Consider the following 20,518-nt stretch of genomic DNA (forward strand, 5'->3'; position numbering starts at 1 on the left):
ATATATTTGCACTCGATGTCAGCATGTTTCATGTTTGGGAGCCCAGGTAATGGATCTAAATGTGCAGCTTGCAACACTCAGGAGCATTGCAAACCTGGAGAAGAACTAAGAGCTCACTGAGCATGCGGTGGCTGGGGCCAATGATACGGAGGATGGTGGAGGTTGCTGAGATATCAGGACCCCGAAATTGGTAGCTGGGTAACAGTTAGAAGAAGGGGTGGGGGGGAGTGTTAGAGTACCTAGTTCTGATCTGGCACAACCTAGTAAATATGCCTTTTAGGCTGATTTTAGGGATGCTATCCCAGAACTGGGATCACTACTGATGTTTTCAATCAGCGGGATGACAATCTGGTGTGAGTGGGCAACCTGTTTTATTTAAAGAACAGGGATTTCTCAAATTCTGATCTTCACAACATATGTCCATGGAAGTGCATAATGGCAGGAGCAAAGTAGATTTCTCAGGACCTCAGAAGAAATGTTTTTGATACACTTTGGTTTGGAAAAGGTTGCTAAACCATCTCTAAAGAGTTTGAACTCAACCAATTCACATGCAAGTAGATCGTTTACAATTAGAGGAAATACAAGACCATTATTACTCTCCTCAAGAGTAGTAGACCAACAAAGATCACTTCAAGAGTAAGGTGAATAATAGTCCATGATGTCACAAAAGAACTCAAGGTAGCCTCTATGCAAGTTAGGATACTTTCACACTAGCGTTTTTTGCAATCCGTCGCAATGCGTCGTTTTGCCGAAAAAACGCATCCTGCAAAAGTGCTTGCAGGATGCGTTTTTTCCCCTTAGACTAACATTAAGCGACGGATTGCCACACGTCGCACCCGTCGTGCGACGGATGCGTTGTGCTTTGGCGGACCGTCGGCACAAAAAAACGCTACATGTAACGTTTTTTGCTGCCGACGCTCCGCTTTTTCCGACCGCGCATGTGCGGCCGGAACTCCGCCCGCACCTCACAATGGGGCGGCGGATGCGCTGGAAAAATGCATCCGCTGCCCCCGTTGTGCGGCGTATACAACGCTAGCGTCGGTAACCTCGGCCCGGCGCACTGCGACGGGCCGAGCCCGACGCTAGTGTGAAAGAAGCTTAAGGGACTCTTTCACATTAGCTAATGTTTTTCTTCATGAGTCCACCATCAGGAGGACACTGAACAGAAATGGAGAGCATGGCCACTTATCTCCAAAAAGAACATTGCTGCCTGTCTGCATTTTGCTAAACATCTGCTGGACAAGCCACAAAGCTACTGGAACAGTGGTTTGTGGACAGAGAGACCAAAAGAGCGCTTTTAGGTTTAAATGAGAAGCATGTATTTGTAGAAAGAAAAACACTGAATTGCAGCATAAACACCTCATACCATCATGTGAGACACCGTGGAGGTGATATCATTGTTTAGGCCGGCTTTGCTGCATATGGGCCAGAATGGCTTGTCATTAAACAATGAATTCTGATTTTTTTTTTTAGCAAATTCTAAAGGAAAATGTCAGGTCATCTGTCTATTAGATGAATCTCAAGAGAATTTAGGTCTTCCAACAATAAAACGACCGAAACATACAAATTGTTCTACACAGGAAGGAGTCACACACACCGTGCACTTTGAGGATTCTCCGCTTCTGGATACTTCCAGCCACATTCCAACTAAATTCGTGCCACCTCACTCAATACGCTTGTATGCAAATCACATACTTAAATTCACGCGCCCGCTGTTCCCGTTGCATATGCTGTGAGGGTTCAAATGTCTGCAATCCCATAGGGTGACTGCAGATTTGTAGCTTAATGCCGGGCAACCCCTTTAGGGATTCGTGGGAAAATCTGATCTAGTTTTAGGTCAAATTTATGCATATATATGGAAAATTTAGTAGGGTTTACAAACTTAACAATGGTCTTGGTATGGATAGGAAACTGGTAGGCTTTCTTTTCCTTTACTGTAGGAGGTTTACAGATTACAGAAGAAGAACTTATAATTGATCCTTCCTCCTGCAGACCCGATTCCATCATCGTTTCTTGGCCTGCTGCCTGCTGCACAGCAAAAGTATACACAATGGATGGGGCCAGAGATGAGTATAACCCTTATGTATTCCTACTATATGAGTCACGTTCATATAAACAAGTCGAAGTCGTCCAGACAGAAAGAAGGCCTGTTTGAGAATGGCCTCAACACTTATTCACACGTATAATACTAAACTTGACTATTCCTATCTATAAAGTCCTATATCAATTGGCCCCTATCAAAATTTTCTTCTGTATGAGCTGGGTAGAAGAGACATAAGTATCCTGACAAGTACGAAGAACGGCAGAACTGATCCCATTAATGGTTTGGTGGTATGCTGGGAAGTTTGACATGTTCATCCAGTTGAGCTACCCCTGACAGCATACTTTGCTATTAGTTTAAGAGCCGCATGGCATGAAGCCAGCCGTTCAGCATGCCATGAGATTCTCTTATTTTGGATTTACAAGCTCTGTGAACCAGGATTAACCCAGTTCACAGCTAGACCAAAACGTGATGAAAAATAAACCTTTAAATTACAGCTAGAAACTCATGATCATTGTAATCATGGACTTACAATTAGATGATGATGACGTTATCCGACCGCCGTGCTTAAAAGTAATTAGTCCGAAAACAAAAACTACACAAAACACTGTGTATAAACTGATAAGCCATGATAATAATAAAATCAAGATCAGGTGAAGTGAATTACATTGATCATCTGAGAATACTGGAATCTTTCAAGAGGTGGGATTTATTAGACCGAAAAGTGAACAATTATTTTTAGAAGTTGATTGTTGGAAATTGGAAAAATTGGCAAGTGTAAAGATCTGATCGACAATGACTAGTACCAAATTGTGATAGATGTCTGGGTCAGAGCATATCCAATGCAGCAGGTCTTGTGGGTTTTCCTTCTAGGCAGTGGTTATTATTAATATGGAATGCTCCGATGTAGGACAACTGGTGAAACGGACACAGGTTCATAGTTGCCCAAGGCTCATTGATGCACTTAGGGAGGGAAGTCCAGCCTATCATAAATACTATTGCACAAATTGTTGAAAATGTTAATGTCGACTATGATGTTAGACCATGCTGTACATCACAGCTTGCCTTCATAAATGTAAACCGGTCATTCTGCCCTTGCTGTGACCCTGATTCACCACCAAAAGCGACTTCAATAGGCATGGGAGCATGAATGACTGACACATCAAGAACTAGTCTGAGCAGGTGCACACCAAAAAAAACAACTTATATATCAAAATACGAAAATGGTTGCACTCAATAGTGTTAAAGCATGTCAATGTGAAACACATGAAGTGGGAATAGCAAAATGGCTTTTGAAATATAGGAAAAATACACATGAGACGTTTAGCACAAAATTTGGCCAAATAGTGTGAGTACATCAACCAACCATCGTCAAGGTACTCTCATGTAGCAATGGAAAAACTGGTCTGGTCTGATGAATCATGTTTTGTTCAGCATCATGTGGATGGATGAGTGCACATACCTTGTCTGGCTTAGGAACATATGGCACCAGGATTCACTGTGGGAAGAAAGCAAAGCAGACAGAGGCAGTGTAATATTTTGGACAATTTTCTACCTGAAAATCTTTCACCTTGCATCCATGTGGATGGTATTTTGACTTGTATTTTGAAATGTACGACTTGCATAATACGACTGTAGCACTATGGACAGCTGGGAGTTATCCTGTATATAAGACTCCCTCTCCCTTAGGGTGTCTGCAAGCAACAAGTTGAGTCTTTGGGTAGTTGGGGTTCTACCAGTGCAGTTGAGGTCCCTTGGTCCCAATATGGCCAATTTCCTGAACCAAAATCCCTGGTTCCAGTGCAGCCATTGTCTTGAACCCGAAGCCCTGGTCCCAGTGCGAACAGTGCCTGAACATTGCCTTCTCGAGTGGCGAGTCCTGAATCCAAAGTCCCCTGGTCCTGATGCGGACAGTCCTGTTCCTGATGTTCCCTGATCATGGGGGGCCAGTGCCTGAACATTGTCACCTGGTCCTGGAGTGGCAGTCCTGTTCCTGAAGTCCCCTGGTCCAAGTGCGGCCAGCCCTGTTCCCAAAGTCCCCTGTTCCCAGTGCATCCGGTTTCTGAACACTGTCCCCCCAAACCATGTGTGGCCATTACCTGATCCAGCATCCTAGACCTGTGTGTTTGAATATAGCCCTAATCAGTGTCAGTAACGGGATCTGCCCTGGATTGGTACCTGGCAGCTACCTGCAGTCTAGTCTGTCTCCACCATTAGGAGCTCCAGTGAACACCTGGTAGCCACTTAGCTTCACCCCTTCCTGGGCAGGCCTGGGCTTATGGCACAGTGGGTCCACAAATCCAGGTGCGCCACCATTGGGCGTAACAACGACATACATGTTTTTGTAGTCTAAGACCATCACCTTATTGCAGCAGCTTTATCTATTGGTAGTAGTGCCTTTTTTTTTGCAGAATATGTACCCCTGCACCACTTCAAAAATTATTCAGAAATTATTTATTGAAAAAGAGTTCAAGTTGTTGACAATGCCTCCAAATTCTCCAGAATATTCTTGAATATGTATGGGATGTTCTGGAAATAAAACATCTGTGGAGGCCCTACCTTGCAATTTACAACACATACATGATGAGTTGTTATCTTCAAAAGGGGTTATTACCAGCTTCTTAGATTGGTAAAATTGCAAAGTACTTGTAAAAACTTTGCAATTTACTAATTTTTTAAATATTACCCTGTTCTCGAGTATTGTATGCTTTTTGGTTTTATGGTTTATAAACAATTGTCTAGGTTACCGACCACCGTAGCAGTTTAACGATAGCCAAACATGAGCGGTGCTTACACATTCTTTCCCATAGAGCTTGTAAACGCTGTTCTGAACCTGGCCGGGAATGCTGGCGCGCACACTTTTAGTTCATGATCCCGGTCAGCTTCAGTCATCTGTGCTCCTCCGATGCTGCAGAGGCATAACTGCCTCTTTTTACAGCATCAGAGAGTGCCCAATCCAGAAAGCAGGAGCGCACTGAAAGGGAGTGATGAGAGTAACCCTTTAATGTTGAATACCACTAAATAGACAGAGGTTTTGTGGAGTCTCAACCTGCACATATTAAGCAGATGTTTTTGTTTTGTTTTTTCAATTCTTCAATTTTTCTCATTGAACTTCTAATGAAAAATGACAACATTATAGTAGGTCAGAAATGTAGCAGATCTAGAAGATAATCCTTTGTTTTTCACCTACAAAATTGAACGCTCGGTTTGGGGTTTTATGTATTTTCGGTGGAAGTGTGGAAGCGGAGTAAGCAACTTCCAGACACCTATAAAGCAGCTTATCTACAGGGAGAATAAAATGATCGGGCATTTCAAATCAGATTGTGTGACTAATATTCCCCTTGACATCGTCAGTCTGAGGAGAGTTGGGTAGTGCCTCCGTCCATCAGATGGTTGGATCCCTCCAACATTGGTGGTTCAGCCTGGTTTATATACTGTATGGGCCTCTTCGAGTGAGGCCATAAGGTCCTGGAGTCTTGTCTGATGTGACCTGAAAAGGGCGTTGATGTGACTGGTGCATAATATATACTGTGTTAGTGAAATGTGTATTGGTACCTTTTCTTGGACAAGGTATCTAGAAACTTCAGCAGTTTTTTATGGTCCCAGAAAAGGTCAAGTTAACAAGAAGGTCAGATGGTTTAGGAGTAAGTTAGAAGTTTCCTTTCATCCTTCAAGAGACTCTTGGCTAGGAGCTGGTTCAGGTGACTGGTTATGGGACGATGCCATGTACAATAATTAAAAAAAAAATATATGAAGTATTTTTTAACGGAAATCCTGCAATCAAATTTTATTAATGGATAAACTGTTTAGCTTTCCATTAGTTTTCTTTTTTTTTTGCTTTTACTACGTCTGCAAGGAAAGGAAGCAGCGGAGTTGGCGATCAGTTAAGAGAAACTCTCCCAAACCATGTTTCTTCCGCTGTGGTATATACTTCCGAAATAAGCTTGGAATATATGTGTGTTTTATAATCCACGCAGCAGGGGCACAGCATGGAGGGCCCATACTGTAATACATATACAGCAGCCGATCTACAGTAACTCGCCTTAACACAAACACACCAAGAAATGAAACACCCGACTTCCTTTCTTGGCTTAGAACGCAGACACTGCTGGATTCCTATTTATTTTACTTGTTAGGTCCAAACCCATTTAGTTAAGTAGGAATGCTGAAGTGATATAAAGTAATTCTTTATATAAGCTAGCCCCGATTCTTAACCCAGGGGTGGGATATTAAATATTCAATGGCGGCATTGTCTCTGTAAACACATGCACATTGCTTGTAGAACTGGAAGTCTGAAGGAAAGATTTCTGCTGGGAGGGTACATTGCTTATACTGTATGATCTAATGATGTTGACTCTACCTTTATTATCTGCCGTTGTTATTTTCAGCATGGCCCGACAGTTTCATGGCTTTTATACCTTTGGATTGAATGTTTCTAGCAGGCTGGCTGCTTTTCTGTTGAGTTTGGGCCAACGGATCCACCAATCACTAAGGGTCAGAAAATTGTGTTACCCCCTTAATGACCCTGATGGTATCTTAAGCATGCCACTTGTGTGCTAGCCTCCTATACAGGCCTCTTCAGGCCACCATTGCCAGGGTCCACTCAGAATTTAACCTAGGATCTCTGCAGAGAAAAGAGGAGGTTTGCGTGCTTGACCTCCGTTCTATTCATTGTCAATGAGACTGCTGGAAACAGCTGAGTGACGTACTTTTCTTTGTCCAGCGGTCCCATAGACAATGAGTGAAGTGGAGGCTGAGCTTGCACACCTCCACTCTATTCAGGATGGGCTCTACAGAGACTGGTTCCAGAGCACAGTTCTCAAAATCAGTGGAAGATCCAGTGAACGGCCCCCTTCAATCAGTAAATTTATCCCTATGCCACAGATATTGAGAATAACTCTTCAAAGGGCAACTAGTTTTTTTCTGCCCTATCTAAGAGGAGCATAATATAAGGGCAGAGACCCTGATTCCAGCAATTTGTGGCTTACTGAGTTACTTGCTGTCATTTTGATACAATCCCTGTTTTCTCTGCTGCAGATCTAGCAGTGCTCAGAATGCTGAGCTCTGTATAACCCCGCCCACACCACTGATTATCAGCTATCTCTCCATGTATAGTGTAGGCAGAAAACTACCAATCAGTGGTGGGGGCTGAGTTATAAGGAGCTTATGAATATGGAGGACTACCTGGCAGCAGGTTAACTAGTCCTAGTGATAATCTCTTGCTGATAAAACAGTGATTTTATGAAAACTACACTTACTGGCAGTCTAATAGCTGCCACATCGCTGGAATCAGGGTCTGTCTCTACATCATGCTGCTCTCAGATTAGGTGGCAAAACCCTGGTTACAGATTTTCTTTAAGTCAAGTTTGACTCGTTTGACATCGCTCTCTTATTTCCATTTTCGGACCCATTTGACATCCCCTTCCTTCATCAGTGGCCTCCTGTTGATTACAGCCATTCCCAACCTGTAACACCACAAATGTCACAGAATAGGTCCTACAGACGGGGTTTCTCTATGATCTCTCCATAGTTTCCTACGTCTAGATTTCCTTCACAATAGTTTCAAGCCTGTTATGTTTAGCCAAGCAGAAAACTAGGAAAACTCATCAGAAAAAAAAAAGAAATTCTTTCCAGTAAATAGAATGGAAAACGTAGCTAAAAATACAATACAATGGAAAAAAAGAAAGTTTGGGAGCTCCGTATGCAGTATGCCACTGTGTATTTTTTTTATTTTACTTTCTACCCCATGATACAGCCTCATACAGTACCTCTAATGATAAGCAAGTCCTCCCTAATAATGAGATAAGTACAGTGATAACCTGTCCCCTGGGAAACTCCACTACAAAGATAGGAAGCAATTATTGCACAATACAAAGCAAAGTTGATGCAAACATGTCTCCTAAAATTACATCACTGACATCACCCAGAAGCAAGGGGTCAGATTCTTTATTGAGGCAGGGACAATGGTCCAGGCAATCCCACTGCAACTATTCATGATAATTTGCATACGGTGCTGGACAAGAATGGAGTTAATTTACACAAGTAAAGCCTGGGGGTGTAATAAAGACACATTTAGGGCAAGTTCACACTGAGTTTTTTTGGAGTGGAAACTCCAAGGGGCTAATTCATTAAGGTGGGCCAGGAAGGGCTACACTCACCTGCCTTAATTTGTGAAAAGTTACGCCACTTATGGTGTAAAAATCCTCCAAGAAAAATGCCCACAGAGATTCCTTCAGTCCAACAAAACAAAAAAAAAGAAAAAGTGAACTCAACTATAGCTCCAGGCCCAAAAACTTCAGGTATTTAGTTTACAGTTTTAATCAACATTGTATTAGCCCATCTTCGACCGATGACGTGCGCCCTTCTCACCCTTCCTCTACAGACTTATCTCTCCATGTCTATAGTTAGACTCAAATGACCATTGGATGCAGCAATACAGTATGTTGCTCTATTGAGAAACAGCCTGGAATAATGGATTGATAGGGTTCAAGGCCTTCCCCCCAATTGCACAATGCAAAAAATATAGAAATCGGCCAGCCCTACTTATAGTATAAAATTAATACTCCGGTGAATGTACGCTTTTGTTTCAGTACAAAGGTACAGCACTGTGAACATTTTTGAGGCAGGTGTGGAAAGAATGCTGCAGGGTAAGAATGCCTTAAAAAATAGGAGTGCTAAAATGGTTGTCCACTACTCGAAAACCCCCTTTTGAATTTTGTTTCCACCCAATAAAATATTATCAAATATGCTCACCTCTGGTGCCAGGACCGTTCCACTGAGTCAGCACTAGCTCGTAATGTCACACAATCCCGGTAAGAAGAATGAAGCCATCACTGATTAGCAACTGGGAATGTTACAATGCCACGTGATCCTCGGCAAAGCCAACGTCGTCACTGCTGGAACAGCAATGGTAACAGAAGACAATATAGATGTTATTTTACTGGGTGGCTACATAAGGATTGAGAACAGGTTTTCTGAATACTGGAGAACCCCTTTAATGGTTTATGTTAATAAATTAATAAAATGCAAGGTGAGTGATCAAAAGAGAAATCTAAATTGATATTTGGTTTGTTTGACCACAAATTGCCTTTAGAATGGCATCCATTCTTCTAGGTACACTTGCTCAAAGTTTTCGTAGGCACTTAGCAGGGAGGTTGTTCCAAACATCTTGGATAATTATCTGCAGATCTGTGGATGTAGGCTTGCTCAAACCCTATCTCTTCATATCATCCCACACGCACTCAATGACGTTGAGATCAGGGCTCTGTGGGGCCATATCATCACTTCCAAGATTCCTTGCTCTTCTTTACACTGAAAATAGTCCTTTATGACATTGGCTGTATGTTTGGGGATGTTTTCCTGCTGCGGAATAAATTTGGACCCAACCAGACACCACACTGATAGTTTTGTATGATGGATAAGTATTTGCCTGTATCTCTGAGAATTGAGGACCCAAAAAAATGGGCAGTGTCGAAGACCTTAGATGCAGTGGAAATGTAGTGCAGCAGCTGAATAACACATCATGCATACTTAATTTGAAATCAGAAGATGTCCAGCAGTGTCCTCAACTCAGAACTGGCAACAACCAGTAGGACCCAACTACACTCATCTACTGTTCGATGAAACCTGGCCAGAAGTGGTCTTCATGGAAGAATTACTACCAAACAGCCATACCTTCAACATAGAAACAAGGCCAAGTATCTCAACTATATATATAAAAATAGTAATTGGGTGCAGGGAATGGTAGCAGGTCCTCTGGATTGAGGAGAAAAATGTGAAACATTTGTCTAAGGCAGTGTGTTCAGCAAAGGGCAGGAGAGCAGTACAATAAGCAGTACAATTGTCTGCTGGCAATAATGAAGCATAATGGAGGATCCTTCCAAGTTTGGGAAGCATTTCAGTAAATTAAATTGGAACTTTGGTCATGATAAATGGTGTCCTCAAGGTTGAGAAATACAGGCAGATACTTAGCCATCATGCATCAAGGAGGCATCCGATTGGCTGCAAATTTAGTCTACGTAGGACCATGACCACAAACACACAGCCAATATAATTAACAATTATCTTCAGCATAAAGAACAAGGAGTCCTAAAGTGATTATATGGCCCCCACAGAGCCCTGATCTCAACATCATTGAGTCTGTTTGGGATTACACGAGGAGAGAGAAGAACTAGCACAAGCCTACAACCACAGAAGATCTCTGTTTAGTTCTCCAAGATGTTTGGAACAACCTACCTGCAGAATTATTTCAAAAACTATGTGCAAGTGAACCTAGGAGAATTGATATTTTAATACTGTTTTGAAGGCAAAGGATAGTTACGTTATCTAGATATTGGTTTGTTTTATATTCCTCTTTTGCTCAATCACTTTGCATTTTGTTAATTTATAAAAATAATCTATTAACACTTCTATTTTTTAAAGCATTCTTATTATTTTTCCACACCTGTCTAAAACTTTTGCAGAGTATATGGCAATAACAAAGTAAATAATGTATCCCAAAGTAAATAATTAATCTTTGTAAGAACTATATATTGACACTAGATGGTGGCCCGATTCTAACGCATCGGCTATTCTAGAATATGCATGTCCACGTAGTATATAGCACAGTCACGTAGTATATTAACCAGTGACGTATATTGCCCAGCCACGCAGTATATTGCCCAGTGACGTAGTATATTGCCCAGCCACGCAGTATATTGCCCAGTCACGTAGTATATTGCCCAGTCACGTAGTATATTGCCCAGTCACGTAGTATATTGCCCAGTCACGTAGTATATTGCCCAGTCACGTAGTATATAGCACAGCCCATGTAGTATATAGCACAGCCCACGTAGTATATTGCCCAGCCCATGTAGTATACAGAACAGAGCCACGCAGTATATTGCACAGCCACGTAGTATGTAGTATATTGCCCAGTCACGTAGTATATTGCCCAGTCATGTAGTATATTGCCCAGTCACGTAGTATATAGCACAGCCCATGTAGTATATAGCACAGCCCACGTAGTATATTGCCCAGCCCATGTATGCAGTATATAGCAGCCACGTAGTATATAACATTGCCCACGCAGTATATAGCAGCCACGTAATATATAGCACAGCCCACGCAGTACACAGCCCACATAGTATATAACACTGCCTATGTAGTATATAGCAGCCTTAACAGGCCACGTAGTATACAGCAGTGTGGGCACCATATCCCTGTTAAAAAAAATAATTAAAATAAAAAATAGTTATATACTCACCCCCGGGATCCACCGAAGCTACGCCGAGCCGCTCACGCCGGCCGCCATCTTCCGTTCCCAGGATGCATTGCGAAATTACCCAGATGACTTAGCGGTCTCGCGAGACCCCTAAGTCTTCTGGGTAATTTCGCAAAGCATCTCTGGGAACGGAAGATGGCGGCCTGCGCGAGCGCATCATCGGACGACCGAGAGTGAGTATAGCAGGTTTTTTGTTTTTTTATTATTTTTAACATTAGATTTTTTACTATTGACGCTGCATAGGCAGCATGAATAGTAAAAAGTTGGGGACACACAGGGTTAATAGCAGTGGTAACGTTACCCGCGGCATAACGCGGTCCGTTACCGCTGGCATTAACCCTGTGTGAGCAGTGAGTGGAGGGGAGTATGGAGTGGGCACTGACCGCGGGGACTATGGAGCGGGCGCTGGGCACTGACTGTGACTGCAGGGGAGTAGGGAGGGACTAATCGGACTGTGCCCGTCGCTGATTGGTCGCGGCAGCCATGACAGGCAGCTGGCGAGACCAATCAGCGACGCGGAATTTCCGTGACGGAAGTTGCCGACAGAAAGATGGAAGTACCCCTTAGACAATTATATATATAGATTTCTTTGCAACTTAAATGAAACAAAAACTGATGGCTCCAGCAATAGTTAACAAAGTGACTTCTAGTAGCCCAACGAAAAATTTGTGAATCAATTTTTGCATTTATTCATGATTCAACATTTCTCACATTTTTATTTCTTGCTCCTTCCACTGGTCACTGCCACAATATATTTGAATGGTGGTTTTCTTTCCATCAAGAACTCGTGTGCACTAAATAAATTATTTTTTCTTTTAATTTAATAGCGATGATGATTATATTGTGTGCATAATAATTTGACATTTATGTTATATCTTAATTTATGACCTAAGCCAACTCGGTCTCTAATGAGCGGTCTTGTTTTCTGAGCCATTTCTTAATAGTCGAAAAGAAATAGGGAAAAATGAGTTTCAAAATCAGGTGGACATAATCCAGACAAAGGCTCCTTTATGGGGCGCTGCTGTACAATGTCAGAATGTGTCTTAGGTGGATGCCGCAGTTTCTGGTTGTTATTCCATATCTTGTAGGGTTATAGGAAACACTTTTGTAAAGTACAGTAAATTATGATTATGGGGCGATGTTGCATGTGAGTACACAGCTTAATCATGTCATTTGATGTTAATTTCCAGGGACAATCTCCAGCATGAAATTTCTGGACAGAGTTGAGCAGCTATTATCTGTTATTTAATATGTAATGTTCCTTGATCGTATATGCTGAAATGGTAATGACTTTCTGGAATGTTAGACAGGCTCTGCTCTTCTCCATTCCCTTTATATGGCCCTATTCATTATTACACTTTCGCTATTTTTTTTTATATTTTTTGTGTTTTTCGCCTATTGATCATTTGCACCTTATTTTAATTTATTCCTTTTATTAGTCTATTTTATATGTATTGTTTGTTTTTTAAGTTTACTAATGTGGGTGAGGTTTAGGGCTTCCCGATATCTTTACTTGATTCATTACTTGCGAATTTTCAATCGAAAATTTGCAAAATTTGTTGCAAGTGTGATTACATGCTCGCCATCTACTTGGGTGCTTTACACCATTTTGCATAACGTGAGACTTTGCGCTAAAAAGTTACTAAACTGGTTTAAGGCAAAAAAAAGACCATTATACCATTTTTGACTTTGTACAAAATTTATGAACCCTACAAATCTGCTGCAAATACTGATGTGTTGGCAGGAAAAACGCAGCATAAAATACATACATTCGTTAGCATGAGTGAAAACTGCTGAAAGTATTGACATGCTGCAGAATTAAATCTGCTGCAAATTTGCAAGGAAATAAGCATTGTGTGCAGGAGTCTTCAGGAATCTTATTACTTCAGGAATCTTATTCATTTTGTTGGCACTAGGAAATTCCCAGGTTTTTGACAAAACTGCTACGTGTGTACATACCCTTAGGCAAATGTTTTTATGGTTACCACAGTACAATTGTGAGAATGTCATAACTTTTTGAAACTTTTATTGACAAATACATAAAGTTTATGGAGAACCTCAAAATGTAGTGTTGACCCTTATTTTTCAAGACGTCTGCACTTGGCCCTAGCAGCTAGATATCGGCTTCTAGGCCAAGTCCTGACTGGTGACCGCCCATTTTTGCCTAATCAGTGCTTATAGTTTATCACAATTTCTGTGTTTTTGTTTGTCCACCAATTTTTTGAGGATTGACCAGAGGTTCTCAACGGGATTGAGATCTGAGGCATTTCCTGGCCCAAATGCCAATGCTTGGTTCACTGAGCCACTGTTATCACTTTTTCCTTGTGACATGGTCTCCACCATGCTGGAGGAAGAATTGTTCATCATCACCAAATTTCTCCAAGATTGTTACAAGTTATTCTTGTAGGATACTTAGATCCCAGTCTTTATACATGGCAACATTGTGAGTGAGCCCACTCCCTTGGGAGTAAATATTAAGTCTTTGCATAAACTTTTATATATTTGTCTGTAATCCTGTGTGCCCACTATGAGCTTTTGTTGCGTTTTTGTTGTTGTGTATTACAGTTCCTGCAAAGTGAATGGGATTTATATAAATCTCATGCCCACTGTGCTTATTTTTTACTCAGCATTAACTCACCTGCGTGGATATTTCAAATCCACGTCACTTGCAGGTTCGCTGAATTTTCTGTGCAGATTCTCCCTATTGCATTAGATGGAAAAAATCCGCAGGTGAAAAAACGCACATGCATTTTTAGTGCTTTTTTATAACAGAAACATATAAAAAACACATTTAATGCACATCTAAGTAAATCAATAAAGTTTTGACAAAGCCAAATATCAGAAAGTAGCAAAAACAAAGTAGCTTTGTTTAAGGAGATTGTTCACTACTTTTACATTGAAGACATATCCTTAGGATAGGCCATCAATGTCTGATCGGCCGGGGTCCGACACCCCTGCCGATCAGCTGTTATCGCTGTCAACGGCAGCGCCAGCCGGAAGTACTCAGTTGCAAAGCTGGCTGTCTACTCCGCAAGGTTCTGCACATCTGCCTCCTATTAATTTGAACATCAGACAGATGCGTATTACTAAGCTCTGGCCACTACAAGTAGACGGCCAGCTCCGACAAGCGGGTACTTCTGGCTGGCGCCGCCGACACCAATAACAGGTATTCTAAGTGTCAGACCGCGGCCGATCAGACATGGATGATCTACCCTAAGGAAAGGCTATCAATGTAATAGTAGTGGCCAACCTCTTTAAAGCATGACACACCAAACAGAGACGAAAAACGCAGCATCAAAAATGTGATAAAAACGAATGTTAAAAAAAACACAAGTAACCTAATTTACATAATAGATGCTGAAATGGTGCAGAAATTCTGCAACATCAAAAACTCATCGTGGGAACGTAGACTTAAAAAGTTTAAAAACTTATCAAATACTTATAATCGTACTTCTGTAATTGTACAGTAGAAACATTTAACTGAAAGATCTAAAAACACTGAAGCAGCAATCCTTGTGAAAACTGAAATTTTTGTTCCAGTTTTCAACAAAACTTTTGGGCACTTTTGTACAGATGTAGCAAAAGGTTATTGTGACTCATAACACTTTAATGTTAATAACTTGTCACAAAAGATTAATTTTAATTAAGATAACTTAACATTGCATAAATCGTTGGCCCAAGGAAAGATCGGTGCTGAACCTCACTGTTTGTGTTGTGTTATTCCAGTGTTGTGTTATCTAAAGAATAATAATGATGAGGCTATTTATATGGCGAATCATTGTGAAATAGGCCCATTACCGTGATGCAACCACAGTGTTCCCCCAATGGCAAACAAAGTCATTGGCCACTTTACAACCATTGCAAGAGACAAACGTGGCCACCATTTTACAGTAACTCACTTACATTATACGACCGTATATTACCTGTCTAGAAGTAGGAAGACACTGTTTGAGTCTCCTCTTGGTGATTGAGAAGACACAGTTAATATGGGCACTGGGAATTTTCCTAGAACATTTTGTAAACAGCATTCTGATCCAATAATAACTTGTGACACACAAACGATTTTTCATATGGATTGATGGATCATGTCAGAATAATTGAAGCATGCACTATAGTTTGCTCGATTTTATGGACCAGGCTAGTGCATGTCAATAGCGGCAGTCCACATGGTGCACACTGAGCCAGTCATGCTCACAAATTGCAACTTTCTCAACTTATAAAACCTAGAATAAAAACAATGACTAGTCTGCAGCAATTTAATAAGTAGTAGTAATACATGTAAAAATCATAGTTTTGATCAAAAGAGAGTAAAATCCATCCCACCGTGACAAGGTGTATCCAATCAGGATGGTCTCTATTGCTAGTAACTTAACATGCTTTGTCCCCAACAGGCCTAAACATAAATGAGGGCAGCGCGAAGCCTATACCTCACTGTGTTTTTTGTAACGTGGCGCTGAGCGATAGCCATGGGTGAGGTACCTGTGTTTCGCGCCCCAGCACGCATCATGAAAATGTGGGTCCTGGCTAGGTGTGTGCTCGTCTTAGTTGTTCGATATAGCTCTGCAGACTGCATGGTATCGCTGTACCTGGCAGGCCAGGACCAGATATTACAGGGAAGAGTGATGGAGAACAAAGTCCACCAATAAACTGCTTTTTACTGAACATGTACTCGATAAGAACTACGTACATAGATGATAGGCACAATTCTTCACAAATGTTTCCCTTGCATTAAGAAAACATCTGTAATTCTCGGTTACATTTAATGATACTTCATTTTCCTTGCACTTCATACTCTTGCACCTCACGACAAGCCAGCAAACCATTATGGGAGACTTCATCTTCAACTTTGGGGGCCTCACGGGTTGAGGTGTAACACTATCTAATAACCATGTATAAGTATATAAGGGGACAATACAAATATCTCGCTGAGGATCTGTTTATACCAAGGAAGGTGACGGGCACAAGGGGGCATTCTTTGCGTCTGGAGGAGAGAAGGTTTTTCCACCAACATAGAAGAGGATTCTTTACTGTTAGGGCAGTGAGAATCTGGAATTGCTTGCCTGAGGAGGTGGTGATGGCGAACTCAGTCGAGGGGTTCAAGAGAGGCCTGGATGTCTTCCTGGAGCAGAACAATATTGTATCATACAATTATTAGGTTCTGTAGAAGGACGTAGATCTGGGGATTTATTATGATGGAATATAGGCTGAACTGGATGGACAAATGTCTTTTTTCGGCCTTACTAACTATGTTACTATGTTACTATGGACGCGTCGCTCACAGCTACTCTGTTCCCAACTGACTAATGAGAACCCAACCCCACTGCTTGAGGTACGTCAGTACGACACATCACTAAAATCTCGAAAGTCCACCACTCTCCGTAAGAGAAGTTAAGTCCCAATATGGTGTCCATTTCTTCCTTCCAATATACATAATTGAGCTTCCTTTCACCATATGTAGCTGTTCACTAACATCCTTCTGATTCAATTCCTTCTGTGCTTTCGGTCCCTTTTAAGTGGGCCTTCTACTTTCCATTAGGTTATGTTCTGTACTGTTTAGGTGGCCTCCTTGGCCTGGGTACCAATCTGGCAAACGTCTCGTTACATTCTTTATTATCTGATGTCCTGTCATCCTCCGTTTTGGCACATAACACACTGAAACAAGTTATTCTGCTAAATACCAAACCTTAGGTCTGTCTCTACTGAACACTAGGCTCTATCTGACTCACTGTCTTCTGTCTTCCATCATAGCCCCTTTCAATCTGGGCTAGTCCCAACTATTAATTCTATCTATTCCCCAACTAAGTGCATACAAATTGTCAAACAGCTAAAATCACATTTAAACAGTGCAATGCATTAAATCTCAAGACATATATTCAAGGGGGGGCAGCACCTCCATTTCCTTACATTTGCCCCTGCATTTGGAAAGCTAAATAGACAAGGTACACAGCCCAAGGAGGCAGCCGAACTAATTGTAGTGAGTACAAAAAACTAAAGCTAAACAGAAACCATTAACCATTCGTGTTATTCAGGTGACAGGTTCCCTTTTACCCTTTGGGACTGTTGGCATGTTTTTTTATTGTAGACCAATGGTCCACAAAAAGGAAAAGAATGAGATACATGGCCCACTGTAATGTGTTCTGTAGACAGAACTTGACTATTCACATCCAGTGGGTCCATAAAAAAAAAAAATCATCACATGGATGGCATGACCTTGATGTGGATGCTAGGAGAAAAATGTATGAAACATGGATGGGAAAAGCAGACATACGGACCAAGAACTGATGAAAAACAGACCATGAGACAGACAAAAGGAAACATCAGTCTATTCTTTCAAGGACTAGACATGGACACGGATGTGTGAATAAGCCCTTACAGGGAGCAAGAATAAACTACACTGCAACGTGTAAGAAGAGATGCCTCTGGGTCCAACAACGGGAACATTAACAAAGTACCGATGATTACTGTCCGGAGGGTGGTGCCAGCATATGGCCCTGCAGTGTTAGGATGGAGTGCAGATGGGAAGGTTTAAGCTGAGCCAGGCTTTCCTGTGTCCCGTGATAGATGGGGATTGTGATTTATTACTTCCATCCCCACTTGAACAGCTTATAGTAAGTGACCAATTCCTGTAAATAAGTCTCCAGATGATTATTTTACACTGTCATCCGGCACATGCTTTCCCATTAAAATATGTCCTGAAATTTCCGCTACTATCAGAATCAGTTTATTTCTGCAGCTCGTAAGATGTATACGGAAATATAATGCACCCAAACAAGTCTGCATCTGTCTAAACAGCGCCATCTCCTAATTTCCATTAGAAATGCTGGAGCTTATTGCGCTGCCCGTGTCCTCATAGAAACCTCCTCGTGTAGTTGATATTTGGTGAAGGCGACCACTTATCACAACATGAATGTGATGAAGGTTTTTACCTTTCAAAGGTATTGTGTAAAGAGGAAAGTCTTCATCGAGTGCTCGCGTAGTGTGTTATCAAAGCGTGTTGACATTGTGCACTAAGGCAGCGTGTCTTAATGGGGGCTCGGAGCATTCTTGAGCAGTCGATTCATTGTGTGAAGCCCACACCTGGCTCCACATGCATAGGCTGCAGTGTAATCCAGTGACAGTATGCCTCTGCAGGTCACGCTACCAGGCCCGCTACATCGGTGTGTGTTTTGGCAAGGATTCAATCAAACCAAGTCTGTCTCACGCGACCCTCCTCCAGTCTTGGGAATTCAGTGTTCCAGTATGAATCCTATAAGACCTAGTACTGGCTTACGGTAACACATTTTCCGTTTGTCTTGCTTCCAGTGCCAGATAGTCTGGAAAGAGACATTTATAACAGGGTGTGGCAGTCTTTCATCATCACCTTGTGGCTTTTAACTTGAGGCTTTTGATTTCTTTAGAAGCTGAAATTCAGCAGAGGATTTGTAGTGGGATTTCATAAGCCAGGTCTGGGCCAGGAGCCGATTTTGCAACAAGTCAGACTTCAAAATAATAATTTCAGTATTGGTTTTCCCTCTTGTGCTTTATTACATCTCTGGGCACTACACAAGTTTCCTGCAGACATGTCTTCCTGCCTTGTTACATTAACAGCCACAGTATGGGTTTAATTTGGATTCCTCACCAGTGTAACATCCAGACTGTACATTCTGTACTTAGCTTTCATGTGCCCACGTGCCGGCGGCTGATGTTCTGTCCACACCATTCTCACACTGGACAGGATTTACAAGACCAGGTGGTCACGTGAAATGTTCCGTTGTGGTTCTAATTGTTCTTTATTTCAAAACCGGCCACATTCATAGTGATTAAGCAGAATATGCTATACACACATTTACTGTATGTATGCTGACAAAGACATGTGAACTCAAGTGGTGAGAGAGTGGGCCACAGGTCAAATAGCTGGCAAATTCTCTGGGGGCGCCGCGCTCACTGTGTCCCTGTGCCGCTTCTTTTGGAGCAATGCAGGTGGCAGTGAGCGTTGGGCCAGAGAGCTAGTGAAGATGGAAATCTCAGTACCGCTGCGCCACAGACTCCTCTGCAGAGCGCAGCTGTCAAGAAGAGTTTGTCATAAGCTGCTTTACTCTGCATAGGCAATAACTGAGATGACAAAGTTTGCAGTATGTTTCCAGTGAGCTTTGTCATCTTGGTCGCTGCCTATGCAGAGGACTGCAACCGATGACAAACTCATCACGTCTGCTGCACTCTCCTTAGGCAGCCAGAAGATTACAAAACCTCAGCTTTGTCATCTCGGTTGCTTTCTCCGCTGAGTGCAGCAGCCGATGACCATCTCATCTCGACTCCTGTGCTCCACATAGGCAGCGACTGAGAGGACAAAGGCAGCACTGAGCTTTCCCATAGCTCCCCGCCTCTCCTTTCACTTGTAATTTTGGGGAAGGAGAGACAGAGACTTACTGGGCTGTTCCAAATTGAAAAAAAAATTCCCTGTAAAAAATAAAAAAATAAAAAAGCACTAACATAATAATAATAAACTCTAAGTTTTTAATCTCAGAGTTAGTACTAGGGTTAGTACTAAAAATAAAAAATATAACAATAACTTTTCATTAGAGACAATCGAATCCTTTGAAATTCCAATGTGCCAGGATAGCTGAATTTTTCCCAAAATGTCAGTTTGTGGTCACTAAATTTGCCGTGAATTGGAGATGGTATGATTATGCTGAAATGACCTTGCTGTCAGTATGAGATTACCTAGTAGTGTATGCCGCATGTTTTAATGTGTGTAAGTGGAATGCGACAGAGAAAGATGGGCACCATTGTGGCGTAGGACAAAGGGTGGTAGTCCAGTCTTGTTGATATTGTAGCACAACATCTCGCTGGAGGAAAGCTACAACATCCTAAGCACTGCCAGTCCCTGGTGATTTACAAGCCAGTCTAAGAGTCAGTTTACGTTAGCCTGCTGTGATGACAGCTGCAGAACTAGAGGCAGCACTCATAGAAATTATTTGCTTGGCCATCATTTATAATTATCACAAACATGTGAATCAAGAAATCGTAGTCTACAGTTCCTGGGGCTTGTTACATAGATCCTTGCCAGAAGGATAAGAAGATACTGAAAGCCACAGGCCTCTATATGTCTACCGGCACAGCTCCCCCCAGCGATGATGGACACATGATTGGCAGCAGAAAAACCACAATGGAAGGCATGAGTGATTATAGCTCCATATACCACATGACATAGAAAATTCACAGATTTATTACTTTAA

General features: G+C 41.8%; 1 protein-coding gene across 2 annotated transcripts in view; it reads left to right on the top strand.

The window, feature by feature from the left end:
* The window catches only part of SCFD2 (sec1 family domain containing 2), a 654,831-nt gene that overhangs the window by 539,267 nt on the left and 95,046 nt on the right, over positions 1–20,518 (top strand). The window lies entirely within an intron of this gene.

This window comes from Ranitomeya variabilis, chromosome 1 (assembly GCF_051348905.1).
Source record: "Ranitomeya variabilis isolate aRanVar5 chromosome 1, aRanVar5.hap1, whole genome shotgun sequence".
NCBI lineage: Eukaryota > Metazoa > Chordata > Amphibia > Anura > Dendrobatidae > Ranitomeya > Ranitomeya variabilis.